General features: G+C 35.0%; 1 protein-coding gene across 1 annotated transcript in view; it reads left to right on the forward strand.

Annotated features, from left to right (window-relative positions):
- Ranbp16 (Ran-binding protein 16) overlaps positions 1 to 5884 on the forward strand; it is a 238509-nt gene extending 232625 nt beyond the window's left edge. Inside the window, exon 21 of the mRNA XM_089090269.1 lies at positions 5688 to 5884. The gene's annotated coding sequence lies outside the window, so the exon portion shown is untranslated. The remainder of the gene's footprint in view (positions 1 to 5687) is intronic.
- Positions 5885 to 14815: the final 8931 nt, after the last annotated feature.

Below are 14815 nucleotides of genomic sequence, written 5' to 3' on the forward strand. Positions count from 1 at the left end.
TACTCTTTTTCATGTTCAGATGTCGTGGCTACACCTACAAGCAGTTTCTCAACATCTACGTTGACATAACTCGATTGAACGACTCTAGTGGAAAATATACTTAAAAGCGTATTTAATATTGATTTTAGTGCCCTACGAATAAAATGTCCTAAAAATGTATGTGAAATTGTTTTTTAATAAAAATTTATATACATGATAAAACGACTTTTCTACCCTTTAGATTTCATCTTCTACTAGGTATAGGTATTTTTCGATAACAACTAGTGCAGGTACATTATCTGAATTCACAGTATACTTATGCTGATTTTCTGCATTGTCAGAGTCACATTTTCTACAATAGAGTGTTACTTCACTCTTGTCATATCTCTTTGCATAGTTAATGATACTATTCTCATTCATTCTATAGAATTCACATGTTTCAATTTGCTTATCTGAACCAATGTCACAAATAGTGTCCTCAAGTGTCGAATCATTTTCCTTCACCGCTAAATAAAAATCAGTGGGGTTATAATCCTAACACCCATTATATTCACAACGATGACGTAGAAACCATATTCTTTTGCTGTTCCAGCAGTTGAATCGCTGACCCGGTTCCTCCTCCCAGAACAATCTAAAACCACGACGATACCAATCTCGTAGCAATAAACTATAATTACGGTTAGGATACTTTCCAATCATACCGGGATATGTATTCTCCCACTGATTACATTTATCATAATGGCAATTGGAGCATAGGTGGCCTGTAGGATGAGAGTCACACACTTCTTCAAGGCATGAATTACAACCTTTAATTTGTACAGCATATCCTCTATGCAATTTACATGGGTTGCATAATCTACACTTTTCATCATACTCATCAATTATTGTGCAATTCTCACATGATGTCCAGCTGCCCAGTGTGTACATACATAGTGGACAGGTATGGAACTTTTTTTTCATGCGCTCACAATCTCACTGCCACATTAAAACTGAGCTAGCAACAACGAAAAATTTTCGGAAATAGAGAGAGAGGAGTAAATCATCCTTGAACACTATTTTTCCCATGAAAAAAAAGTCCTATATTCTAAATCTGGTGTTTAAAAGTATATACACAATATCTATTCTCTCAAATAAACTATTCTCTCTGAATTCACTTCTCTTACTAATATGAATTGTAGTGAAAACCATTCCTTTTATTCAAACCTCAACCACAAATCAAGTTATCGTATATTGAACAACCTCTGATTGGCTCATAAAAATGTCTACGTCAAACGATACATTCATTGTGCAATTCTTATCAAAAACAAAAAGCTTGGCAGCTTTTCAAAATGTTCACGTGTAAATACAGTGTCTCAGGCATGGCTTTTTCTTGCCCAAGTCCAATGTACCGTTCATATTGTATACACTTATGACCATGGGTTTTTCTTGCGCAATTCCATGTATTTTTTCATGTATATCTCGGATCAACAGCAATTCCAATGTATTTTTTCATGTATTTTTGAAATCAGCACCTAGGTTACTACTGATAATTGAAACTACATTAAAATAAGTTTTCAACTGAAACTCAGGAGTGCCATTAAAACTTAAAACGAACATACATTATTCCGTATAAATAAAAAAGATCATGGCAACGTTATTTCTACATTAAATTTTAATCATAAAACGAACAGATTAATTTAAAAAAACAAAGTTTTTCCGGAGAAAGTAAACAGCATAGTTTAAACTTAAAACTAACAAAAATTATTACTTCACAGGCCTTCTAACATATATCAATAAAACTAGTACAAATAAACCAACTAATTATGTTTCCCTATGCTTTTAGGATTATGCAAAACTAGCGCTTTACTGAAAACACAAAAGTCAAGTATAAAAAACAGGATTATTGATTTAAGAGTCAAAAGTGAGTATACAGCGTGACAACACTAAACGAATCTATAAAGCTTCCCATAGTCTTACAGCAGTTGTGACATTGGTAACTTTCAGTATACAATTTAATTATCTTAAAAACATAAGCGTAAAACTAAATATTTTTTAATAACCGCAAAGTAATTGAACAGCATACAGAAACATGGGATTGATTTATCAAGCAGCATTTTGCTCTCACCAGCTATAATACCAATATGGATAATACACAGTCTTAAAATGTAAAAGGTATGATTTAGTAATACTTGAAAAGGAAATCAAATAATACATAATATTAACTCTGGATATCCGATTATTCTACTCTATACAAGAGTGAATTTAAAGCTATGGTACTCTTTCTAAAGCTATTCTATAGTCAAAATACTATTAAGATGGCCCTACTTCGAACTTGCGTACAAACTAATCATGACAGATTGTCCTTTTCAGAACCAAAACGAGAGCCAGTCATTGAACTGAGCCATTGTGCAGAAGTGATACCAAATTACACGTAAAAAAAACTAAGTTGCATCTTAAAATGAATTGTAGCTTTATGTTAAAAGGAATTGATCCTAAAAAGGATTGGTAATATTTTGATTCTATAAAAAGTAACCTTAATTGGTTTGCTTTTACTGTACCAAAACTCCTATATTATCTTTTGTTTTCAGTATAGCGCACGTTTTGTATAATCCTAAAAGCATAGAGGAACATAATTAGTTGGTTTATTTGTAATAGTTTTACTAATATATGTTAGATAGGCTGTGAAGTAATAATTTTTGTTCGTTTTAAGTTTCAACTTCGCTCTTTGCTTCCCTCGGGAAAACTTTGTTTTTTTAAATTAATTAAAGTTAAGTGCATTCTAGTGAAAATATTATTATATCGCTGAACGGACAGGAGGTTATTACAAAAACCACGAACAGAATTTATTACACGGGTTATCTATGGTTTTGTTTTAGAGTACGTAGTGTAAAATTAAAACGATAACCATACCTTCTTTTTGAAATATCTATGTTTCTTTTATACACTTAATCAACTTGGCTCTGAGCTCCTCAAATATTACAAGTCAATTTATTCAGTAAAGAAAAGGATTTTCAATTCTATCTGATCCTATTATATCGTTCCTTGATAAAATGAATAAAAAAGGAAAGGTACTCATCAGTTTCATATCCCGCGAGATTCTACCAAGATGTTTTTTGACGACAGAATCTACCTGCCTGATTAATGATTTTGATAGATGATTTCCAGGAACTAGAAATTTTCTCATGAATAGATTTCTTCCTTTTCCCGATAGCTAGGAAGTATCAACAATATGTATATTTGATATTCAGCCTTCGAAGATAATGTTTGCATACGAATTGTTAAAATCGGGAGGTCTTTAAGAGAAAAGTTCGATGTTAGATATTTATTTATATTTAACGAAGAAGATTTTGAAGCAGTGATCGGGATTGGCTTCGCCTCTACACAATAAGGGGGAAATCGAAGCCTGTTTATTTCAAAATGAACCAGTAAAAATCCTTATTTACAGCTGTTGTACGATTCTTCTATTTTTAAACAGTGATAGTAATGTGTTTTGTTTCTAGTTTTGAGCTCTTGTACAAATTTCAAACCAGTGGCAGATCCTGGGGGAGGAGGGTGTGCGCCCCCTAACGTAATCAAAAGTAGTGTAATTTACTTAATTAACACAAGATTGCGTTAATTAAACTTGCTCCTAACGCAAATTTATCGGATTAACCCATTTTGCCCTCCCCCCCTAAAAAAATTCCTGGATCCGCCCCTGTTTCAAACTAGTTGGATAGCAGAGTAGAAATAGAAACCAGTGGCGGTCTTAGGGAGGGGGAAAGGGGACACTTGTCCCGGGGACAGAATTTTTAGGGGCGAAAAACTTCAAATAAATGATCGAACTTTTATAATCATTAAATAAATTTTGAAGTTTTATTTTTATTAAAATAAAATAGAGGCCGCAGTTACTAAATGAAAGTAATTCGTAAATTATTAATTAATTAGTAAAACAAAAATAAATACAAAAACATAAATCATTAATTAACTAATAAATTGAAAATAGTTTTTTTAGTTTATGAAAATTTGGCCTGAAAATTTTTGAGGGCCAGGGAGACCGCTAATCAAGATTTTGCCCCGGGCGCAAGACAGGCCAGAACCACCAGTAATAGAAAAGTAATCAGATTATGATCGTAAATAAAGTTTTGAGAGGAACAACTATGCGGACTTTTAATCTGTTTTCTCACAGTGAAAAGAAGATAATGAAAATGAACGTGGCTAATTATTCTCGAATTTATATTTTTCGTTTCATCCCGGGAACAATTTTGTCTGGATCCTCAACGAAATTTTCGAGTAATTTTGCTCATGAAGTCCAAACGCAACCATAATCACTCTTCCAAAATCTTGCTCGAGCAATAATTGAATACATTTTTCGTTGTCATTTAGATTTTCTCAGAAAAACATGTCTTCTTAGAGCAGATGTTGCGAGGAATTTCGTCCTAAACTCGAAAGAATTTCAATTTCTTTTCTGTATTTGAGCAAATCAAATCTTTATAAATTGCAGTAAAAATTTGCTTGTGGACCTTAAGCTCATAAAACAGTGATATTGCCAGTGGAAGGGAAGTCCTGGAAATCAGAAAAATTGCAAAAATGGTCAGCTTATATTTTTTTCACATCAAGAATTTTTCTTTGGTGGAAACCTCCGTCCGAAATGAATTATATATTTTATTTTTCTTAATTGTAGATAAGTTTAGCTAAATAGTTACAAAACTTAAATGCTGATTTGAGTTTTTAATGTACATTCATGGAAGATGAATGCACTGGTGGTTTGACGTCCAGAAATGGATGTCTTAGTAGTTCAGTGAACAAGAAATGGCCTAAAGCCTCTGGGTCAAGTATTATTTTCAGCAGAAATTAAATTAAAAAAGTGATTCATAGGAAATTAAAGAGAAACTTTAAACATAAAAAACGTAAATGTTAGGCGCCGGGACTGCTACCTCTCAACCTTCTACTTTTTAACTAAAGCTTAAGTTTAATGGGGGAGATGAAAAAAGGGGACATGTATTTTGCCTCTGGAGATTAAAGCGATATTCAGTGGCATAGACCCTAACTTAGCGTTCCATTGTTGATTTTAATCATTAATCCATGCTTCGATTATTAGTTAATATCTAATTTTTAATCACAAGGTCTTAAGTGCTTCATAATAACATTTTTTTTTAGAATTTTGATTTCTCAATTAGCCTGGTTGTACTTCCTAAATTCTATGTTGAGTGCCGCGCTAAAAGGGCTAGCTGAAACTGAATTTATTTCAAGGACATTAAATTATTCAAAACGACAAAATTAGCAACCTATATGAAGGTTAAGACTGTAGTAAAGCTCATGAGATTTTAAAGGCGGCCTGCGCAGCAAGCCCATCCTTCTTGTTTCCATGTATTTACTAAATTCCATGATTCAATATCTTGCTAAAAGGGTTTTCTTCCAAATTCTTCCAAACAGCAAACCTGGCAATCTATATGACAATATAGACTGCCCAAAGCTCATGAGATTTTGAGGGAGACCTATGCATTAAGACCTCCCTTCGTACGTACGTGTATTTACTAAATTCCATTATTCAGTACCTTGCTAAAAGGGTTAGCTGAAACTGGAATTTATTTCAAGAGCTTCAAGTTCTTCCAAACAGCAAAAATTGATATTAAAATGATTCAAAATCCTAATGGTTGTGACATTTTGTGGATGCTCATACAGCCAGTCCTTCCTTTTACACCCATGCATGCCTAAAATTGTTCTGCTAATTTAGTTGTTTTTTTTTTCAGCTGAAGATCTTTTTTTAAATTGTGATGAGTTAGAAGGATGAAGATAATTGGATTGACACCTCAAATTTTGCCAGCGTTATTTTCTCGTACGCATCTTAATTTCAATGAAGAAACTCATTGAGAACGCTTTAAATTAATTTAGCTATGAACGATTTTATATTGTATGTCTGAAATATAGAAGCAAAGATTCAACCTAAGTTTTAATTCTACTTTGTTTCAAGCTTATGCTGTATTTACAACAGGTAAATGTTCGAAAATAAAATAGTAAAACAATAGGCGAATATCTCGAAAAATATACGTAAGTTCAGGAAAATCATCAGATTCCCAGATTGCAGAGGTATCTGCCTGAGTAATTAGAACAGAACCTGGAAGATTCAATTTCATCCCCCAATCCGGTCCCGAGATATTGCAGGTATGTTACTTTGAAGACTAGAATACGCATATTGTGGTTTTATTTACCTCTCCCCCCCCCCCCAGGTAAAAACTATAGACCTACTTGACCCTCAAATACTCCCTCGAAGTTTTAAATCAATCTGTTTGGGTATTCTCGAGATTTTGTAAACAATTTGAAAAATTAGGTGCATACAGCGTCTTTTTATTTACTGAGGTAGGCTACACATGCCATTTCTAGAGTATACAGTAGGGAAACTATGGCGTCTCGTCCTAGCGAAAACCGGTAAGAGCTCACTTGAAATTGAAAAATTACGAACGAAATTTTTTAGCCAATTCTGAGACCTCCCCCCTCTCCCATACTCCTGACAAAATATGTAATCGTCTTGATGAAAATATGATCTCCAAACTTTTTGAGTTAATCGAACACCAAGGATCAACCAGCTGAACCGATCAACTATGCTCTCCTTTTTCATTATAAAATTTATTTGCGAACAATGGGCAACTTGCATAATTCACGACCCCTTTCCCAGGGATTGTGGGGGTTTTGTCCATCCCTGGACATATATTTTGGGGAACTTTCAATTATTTTGAATAAAAGGCTATGTCATAATTTTGATTGGGTCTCTTTTGGGGATGTTGAGGCCGGCTAGGAAAAAACACACATTTGGGGGATGGCTCACTTGCAACCACTTTTGACTTCTAAAAAGATAATTAGAACTTCGGATATCTCATTAAAAAGCCCCATTTCCGTCCAGGGAATATTACAGATACCCCCACAAAGTGTTTTTTTTTTACTTAGAAGCCAAGGTTTACCTAATATTGTTGGCTGTTCCTGAGATAGTCCAGATACGCCGTTTTGATAACCTGGATTTACATTGTGTCTTTTCATTTAATTTTATATATTACTCTCAATATTCCCGGAAAGTTTACACTTAATGCCAATAGTCGTTCCTGGAATATTGTGGACAGCCATTCTGACAACCTGGATGCACTTAGTTCCTTTTGATTTACTCCAGTTGAAAAGCTTACTCAACATTCCCGGAAAGTTTCAATTTATTATCTGTGGCTGTTTTTAGATAATAATTAAAAAAAAATTCCACAAAATACGTTTTTCAAAGAAAAGTAAAGAACTCCATTAAAAAAAATGAGTAAAAATAAAATCAAATAATTTGCCAGAACATAATTTGCACTTTACTGAAAAATATATAAATGTTTTTACTTTTATAACTTTAATAAATCAAATAAAATTAACATTTTCATTACTAAATATCAGTATATGTATATTAAACTGACAATGCACATTCATTTGTATTTTTTTCAAATTTGCAAAGTGCAAATTATATTCTGGCCTTGGGAAGGCATAGGGGGTTTTGCGCCCAACTTATGTTAATTTCTGCTCGTTTTGAGTTTGACTCGGTTATTTATTGTAATTTCTGTTCGTTTTTGGGTTTCATTCATTTATCGATACTGATTTGCGGTTATTTCACGTTTGGTATATTATTTGACTTTATTTTTGCTCATTTTTTGTGTAATGGACTTCTTCACTTTTCTTTAAAAATTTTAGTTTTTGCAAAAAGTTTTTTATATTAATTTCTGTTCGTTTTATATTGACATAGTCTTTTCAGGGAAAAAGAAAATAATACTTTAAATCTTTCCGTTTTTTAAGAAGTTATAGTTTGGCCTGATATTTGTATGCTGGAGAAAAATTTTCAGCAAATTTTAACAACATACACCCTTTTAAAAATCTGGACACAAATAGTCCTGTTTAATTAAGTTTCATACCTCCTCTGGTTGACCTGAGATGGAAAACTTGATACCATTCGTAAAAAAATCCGTTTACTTACTTTGATAGCTTGGATACACTTACGCTATTTTGATTTGGTTCAATTTTTATAGTAGAAGTAGCCCTCAAAGTTTTAACATAATACCCTTAGTCGTCCATGGAAAACTGTTCAGATGCCTTATTGGGAATTAGCACTAAAACAGTGCATTTTGATTTAATCTTAAGGCAACATTTACTCTTAAAAAATAATGGGCAAATCGGAGGGTGGGAGGGGGATTAGCTGCCCTCCAATCACTTTGGACTATTGAAAAAGGCACTAGCCCTTTCAATTTCCAATCAAATGATTCCTTTTGAAGTTTCTACGACAACACTTTAAATAAAGACCTTATATGCACCCAGGGTATAACTTACAACCCTTGCTCTGAGGGCAGGAGGGGGGGTTGTCATCCTCAAAGACCTAATTTCCAGAACTTTCTGCAATGTTGAACAAAATGGCTATCTGAAAATTTTGATTGGATTTGTTTGGGGGAAGGTGGGGCGTGAGAGGGGGGTTAGTTACCCTTCAATCACTTTCAACTATTAAAAAGGGTACTAGCCCTCTCAATTTCCAATTGAATGAGCCCCTTTTGAAGTTTTTACGACAACTCTAAAAACCTTCTATGCCCCAGGGGCAAAATTTACAACCTTTGCCCTGGGGGCTCTAGGGGGTTTGTCATCCTTAAATACATAATTTTCAGAAATTTTAATTACTTTGAACAAAATGGCTATCTCTAAACTTTGATTGAATGTGTTTGGGGAAAAGCATGGGCGTGAGAGGGGGGTTAATTACTCTCCTCTCACTGTTGACTATTAAAAAGGGCAATTTCAATTTCCAGTCAAATGAGCCCTTATTGAAATTTCTACAAAAACTTTTTATATAAACCTTCTATGTCCCCAGGGTATAACTTACGACCCTTGCACTGAGGGCTCTGAGAGGGTTGTCATCCTCAAGTATCTAATTTCCAGAACTTTTAACTATGTTGAACAAAATGGATTTATCAAAATTTTAATTCCATATGTTTAGGGAAATGGTTGGCGTGAGAAATTCACGTTCAATCACTTTCGACTATTAAAAAGGGCACTATTCCTTTCAATTTTCAATTGAATGAGCCCTTTTTGAAGTTTCTACAACATCGCTTTCTATAAAAACCTTATATGCCCCCAGGGCATATCTTACAATCCTTGCCATGAGGAGTGTGGGGGGGGGGGAGGAGTTTTCATCCTTAAAGACCTAATTTCCAAAACTTTCAACTACGTTGAATAAAATGGCTATCTAAAAATTTTGATTTGATTTGTTCGGGGAAAAGGTGGGCGTGAGAGGGGGCTAATTGCCCTCAAATCACTTTTAACTGTTAAAAAGGGCATTAGCCCTTTGAATATCCCATCGAATGAGCCCTTTTTCCAGTTTCTACGACAAAGATTTCAATATAAACCTTATATGCCCCCAGGGCATAACTTTTAACCCTTGCCCTGATGACTGTGGGGGGAGTGTCCGGCTCAAAGGTATAATTTCCTGAACTTTAAACTGCGTGGAACAAAATGGCCATCTCAAAATTTTGATTGGAAGTGTTTGGGGAAATGGTGGGCGCGGAAGGGGTGTTAGTTGCCTTCCAATCGCTTTCGACTATTAAAAAGGGCACTAGCCATTTCAATTTCTAATCGAATGAGCCCTTTTTGAAGTTTCTACGACAACGCGTTCTATAAAAACCTTATATACCCCCTGGGCATAACTTACAACCCTTGCCCTGAGGGCTGTGGGGGGGGGGGTATCCATCCTCAAAGACCTAATTTCCAGAACTTAAAACTACGTTGAATTAAAGGACTATCTCAAAATTCTGATGGGTTGTGTATGGGGAAATGGTGGGCGTGAAAGGGGGGGTCAGCTTCCCTTCAATCACTTTTGACTATTAAAAAGGGCACCAGCCCTTTCAATTTCCTATAAAACGAGCCCTTTTTGATGTTTCTATGACAACGCTTTCTATAAAAACCTTATATGCTCCCATGGCATAACTTACAACCTTTGTCCTGAAGGCTGTGGGAGAGTGTCCTCCTCAAAAACATAATTTCTATCAGGAAATAAGCTACACTGAAAAAAATGGCTATCTCAAAATTTTGATTGGATGTGTTTCGGTAACTTGTGGGCTTGGAAGAGGTGTTATTTGTACTCCAGTAACCTTCGACTATTAAAAAGGGCACTAGCTACTCCAATTTCTAGTCGAATGAGCCCTTTTCGAGGTTTCTACGGCAACTTTTTTGATACGAAGTGCCCTGGTATGGAAACAAAAAATATAATAATACATTGTGACAACATCGTTCTTTACTTAGGCAGCGCGATTGCGCTGCCTATGATTGCAGGTAAACCCGTTTGACAACCCGGATGAACATAATGTGCTTTGATTTAGTTCAATATCTTTCAAAACATTCCCTGAAAGTTTCAACTTCTTCATGAAACGGCCTTGGTGGTTTTTGATTTATTTCAACATTTCCAGAGAGTTTCAACTTAATACCCTTTCCTGTTCTTGAGATGTTGTGACACGCCAAATTTGACAACCTGAATGCACTTAGCTCCTTTTGATTTTGATTTAGTTTAACATCTTCCTCATACCCTGAGTTTCAACAATACCCTTAGCCGTTCCTGAGATATTGCAGATACGCCCTTTTCATAAAGACAGAAAAACGAGCAAAAATGGGGTTTTTAAAGGCCAAATGAAAATACTGAAAAACCACAACAAAGCGAATATTTCGAGAGGACAAACGCCTCTTCTTCAGCACAAAGCGAAATAATGTATCCAAGGAAAGTGCCGAAGAAAAAAACAACAAAAAACAAACGCGGAAAGTCAATGTGAAAAGAACCAAAAAACCAAAAACTTAAAGATCTTATCTAAAAGGAAAAGGTGAAATCACAGATCAAATGTACAAAAGGTTTTACCCACGCGGCTGCACGTCCCTTCGCTTTTTTGGTCTTCCTAAAATTCATAATCCTGGTAATCCACTTCAACCCGTCGTTTTTTCTTTTAATTCTCCTATAGCAAAAATAGGAAAATTTTTATCAGTTTTATGTCGCCCCCTAATTCGGGCTCAAAAACCCTATATTAAATATTTCGCTTATTTCATTTCCAAGGTAAAGCAAGTTTCGGTTAAACAAAATACAAGAATTGGCAGTTTTGATGCAGATTCAATGTATACCAATTGTGATCCTCAAAAGGCCAAACTGATTTTGGAGCATAAACTTAAATCTAACCCATCTATATCAGAAAAATCTACTGTGTCGAATCAGACACTTCTTTTACTTACAGCCCTTTGTAACAGAACTTCTTTTTACTTCCATTATAGAGGCATTTTTTATAGACAGAAATATGGGCTTTCCATGGGTGCCTCCCTTTCTCCAATACAGGCTGTTATCTTCATGATAACAAAGTTTTACAAAGTTTTTGTAAACCTGAATTTTGGGTTCGTTTTAAAGATGAAATTTTTTATTTGTGGGAGCATGGTGACGAGTCTCTGGGTTCTGAGATGTTCTGGTGCACCGAAATGATACATGTTTCGAGTTTAGTGTCTATAGAAAACCCACACATAATGACTGTTACTTAAATTATTTCTCTAATCATTCTCCTGCTGTGAAAAGAGGAGTTGTCACTTCTGTATTTGATAGAGCATTGAAAGTTTTTTCAACACGCTTCTTGGATTTAGAGCTCAACCACCTTAGAGATATTTTATTTGGGAATGGTTATCCAATTAGTTTAATAAATTCTGTAATTGCAAAACGCATTAAAAGATTATCAGATAGTTCCACAGAAAACACAAATCAAAGGGAAAATTCAGTTTATCTTGGTCTCCCATACGTTAAAGGGGTTTCAGACCACATTTCAAAAAATCTAAGAAAAATAACATTTACACTTATTATAGACCCAGAAAAACTATCAGTTCCCAAATTTATCAAGGTAAAGACCCTATCCCGATAGGTGAAAACTCCAGTGTCTACAGAATTCCTTGTTTGTGTGGTCTTTGGTATATCGGAAGAACTGATCAATGACTTACGGATAAATTAACTCAGCACTAGTTCAATTAATAATACACTTAAAAAGCGGAAAAAAAAATTTAACTCTGCTCTTGCAGAGCACATTTTTGAAAACCCAAACCATACTATTTTGTTTAATTAAGCTGGCCTAATTTCGCATGACAAAGGTATTGTCCAGCACTACAGAGAAGCTGTTGAAATTTATAAATACCAACATCTAGGTCTAACTTTAAAAAGAGATTCCGGTGTTTTAAGAATAAACGAGTCATATTTCGGTTTTCTCAAAAGAGAAGCCGATACTTTAGTAATCCCTGAAATAAACCTTGAACCACTTTCCCAGTCATATAATCAAACACGTGAACAACCCCTTAGGTCTCAAAGGGCGTCTGCAAGAAATGCAATATTTAAAATCCGAAATCAGATGACATAGATCTCCAACTTATTTAATTGCTGGTTTGTTTTATTTTTGAGTAAATGAATTGTTTTCTTTTCTTTTATTTCTCAGTTGTTCGCTAGCATCCGTCGATGGCAGTTCATAATTTTTTGGATTTTTTGCAAATCGCGGATTTTGGTGAATAACTCGCTTTTATGGTTGTTAGGTATTTGGTTTTATTCTTATAATTTTTTGCTTTTATTGAATTTTATTCATCTTTTAAGTTTTTGGTTTTTTATTTGGTTTTTTGGTTCTTTTCACATTGACTTTCCTCGTTTGTTTTTTGTTGTTTTTTTCGTCGGCACTTTCCTTGGATACATTTTTTCGTTTCGCGCTGAAGAAGAGAGGCGTTTGTCCTCTCGAAATATTCGCTTTGTTGTGTTTTTTCAGTATTTTCATTTGGTCTTTAAAAACGCCATTTTTGCTCGTTTTCTTTCCCAAGCCAATGTGGTTTAAGAAATTATATACGCCCTTTTGAATACCCGGATGCACAATGCAATATTGCCCTCAACATTTCCTGAAAGATTGGCCTGAATACCCGTAGCCTTTTCAGACACCCATGTAAAACCTGGATAACTTGCATAATTTACAGTATTTACCCTGGTGACTGTGGGGGTAATAGTTTGTAATTAGACCCTAGGTATCACCATAAACATATTTTTGCTTTGTTGTTTCAGTTACCTTGCCTTAGAAGCTGGTTTATTTTCTTTCGGGTTGTGGAGACAATGGGCGATTGTGGCTTGTGCCTCGTTTTAGGTATTTTAAAACCCACACTCCCTCTGGTCCTTTTCTATGCCAAACACCGGGATTCACTTTATCCCCAAACATTCCTTGGAAGCTTAAGCTAAATCCACCAATTGTTCCTCGAGATATTGTAAATAAACTATTTTGATAATCTGGTTGCATGTATTGTCTTAATTCACCTTGCTATTTGTGTGTGAATAGGTTCTAAGTCTGATAGAGGCATATGGTACAAAAACGTTGGGATGTAAAAAAAAAACTAAAGAAGAATACACCACTCGACTTTACAGTCTCTACCAGCGGCGGTGATCTCCGCTTTATGGCCCTTTAGCAAGAAAATGGAATGGGGAATTGGGAGCTGTGCTTACGCACACCCTTCCTGTTTACCTTCCACAGAATGGGTCCAGGTACCCATTTTCGAATTTATTTGTATTTTAGGTTGAGACTTTATTTGTACCCTAGTTGGATCTGACAGCCATCTGACGGTGAACACCTTAACAAGTTTTCATCGAAAGCTGATCATACATAACAAACACAAAAAAATAACCAACGCTCATTGAGAACATCAGCAGTTCTCACTCTGGAAATTTTTAGTTGCAACTGCAGTGTCAGTGCAAAGATTTCTTTCTCGTCGAGATCCTCAGATTTTCTTACTAGTTATGATCTGAGTGTAGCTATGAAGAGTTTTAAAAATAAAAGTGCTCCGGACCATGATGGAAATTTTCCCAATCATCTGTAACTTGCCCCGGCTTAATTTTTTGCTAAGCTTTTGCGTTTTTTGAATCTGATCCGTTTGTCTGGGCAAGTGCCAACTTCTTTTAAAACAGGGATATTCACACCGGTTCCAAAGCATGGAAAAAGTAAGTACCAGACATGTGATTCTTTTCGGCCTATTACTAAGGGCTCTCAATTAAGTAAGATGTTTGAACTTAGTATTAATCTCTTCGCTTGTTTCGCTTGATTTCGGTTCGAATCAATTGGGGTTCACTAGGAATACGGGTTGTGATCATGCAAATACTACTTTTTTTCAAATTTTAAATTCTTCATGGCTTAAAGGAGACCCGTTATATTGTTTATTAATATATATTAAACGAGCTTTCGATAATCTTTCTCATGCATCTGCTCTACTTAGCGTACTAAAATATGGTTTACCACATAAACTGGTTAATGCTTTTCGTTCGTGGTATTCTGAACTTAAAGTTCGCATTGCCTCGGGATCTATAATTTCTGCTGATGAAGTAGTAGTTAGGAGGGGGGTTAGACAGGGGAGGATATTATCCTCGTCTATTTTCAATTTGTGTCTAAAAGATTGTTTTGCTTCATTAAAAACCTCTCTGATTTACTTAGCAATTAATTGAAATTAGTAATTTGGCTTACGCTGATGACATTATTTTACTTAGTCGGCCAAAGACTGTGCTGATTGAAAATTTTAAGATTTTAGCGAATTTGTTGAACAAAAAAGGACTAGAAATTAACCTGGCGAAATGCCAGTATTTTGATATTCCTGAACCTCATGGCTATCCTCCTCTTGATAGGTGTAATAATCAGATTTTTCATGCTTTGGATTTGGTGATACACCTCGGTGTCCCATATTCTTTAGTAAAAAGACTATCACCTCTTTTAATAATAAGCCATCTGGAAGTTAAGATAAGAAAGACGTTCGGTTCCCTCGTTCATCTGCGGGGTAATGTGAGACGGGATATATTAGCTAGACTGTATTA

This window comes from Artemia sp. Qi Xiang Cuo, chromosome 6, assembly GCF_049724085.1.
Source record: "Artemia sp. Qi Xiang Cuo chromosome 6, ASM4972408v1, whole genome shotgun sequence".
NCBI lineage: Eukaryota > Metazoa > Arthropoda > Branchiopoda > Anostraca > Artemiidae > Artemia > Artemia sp. Qi Xiang Cuo.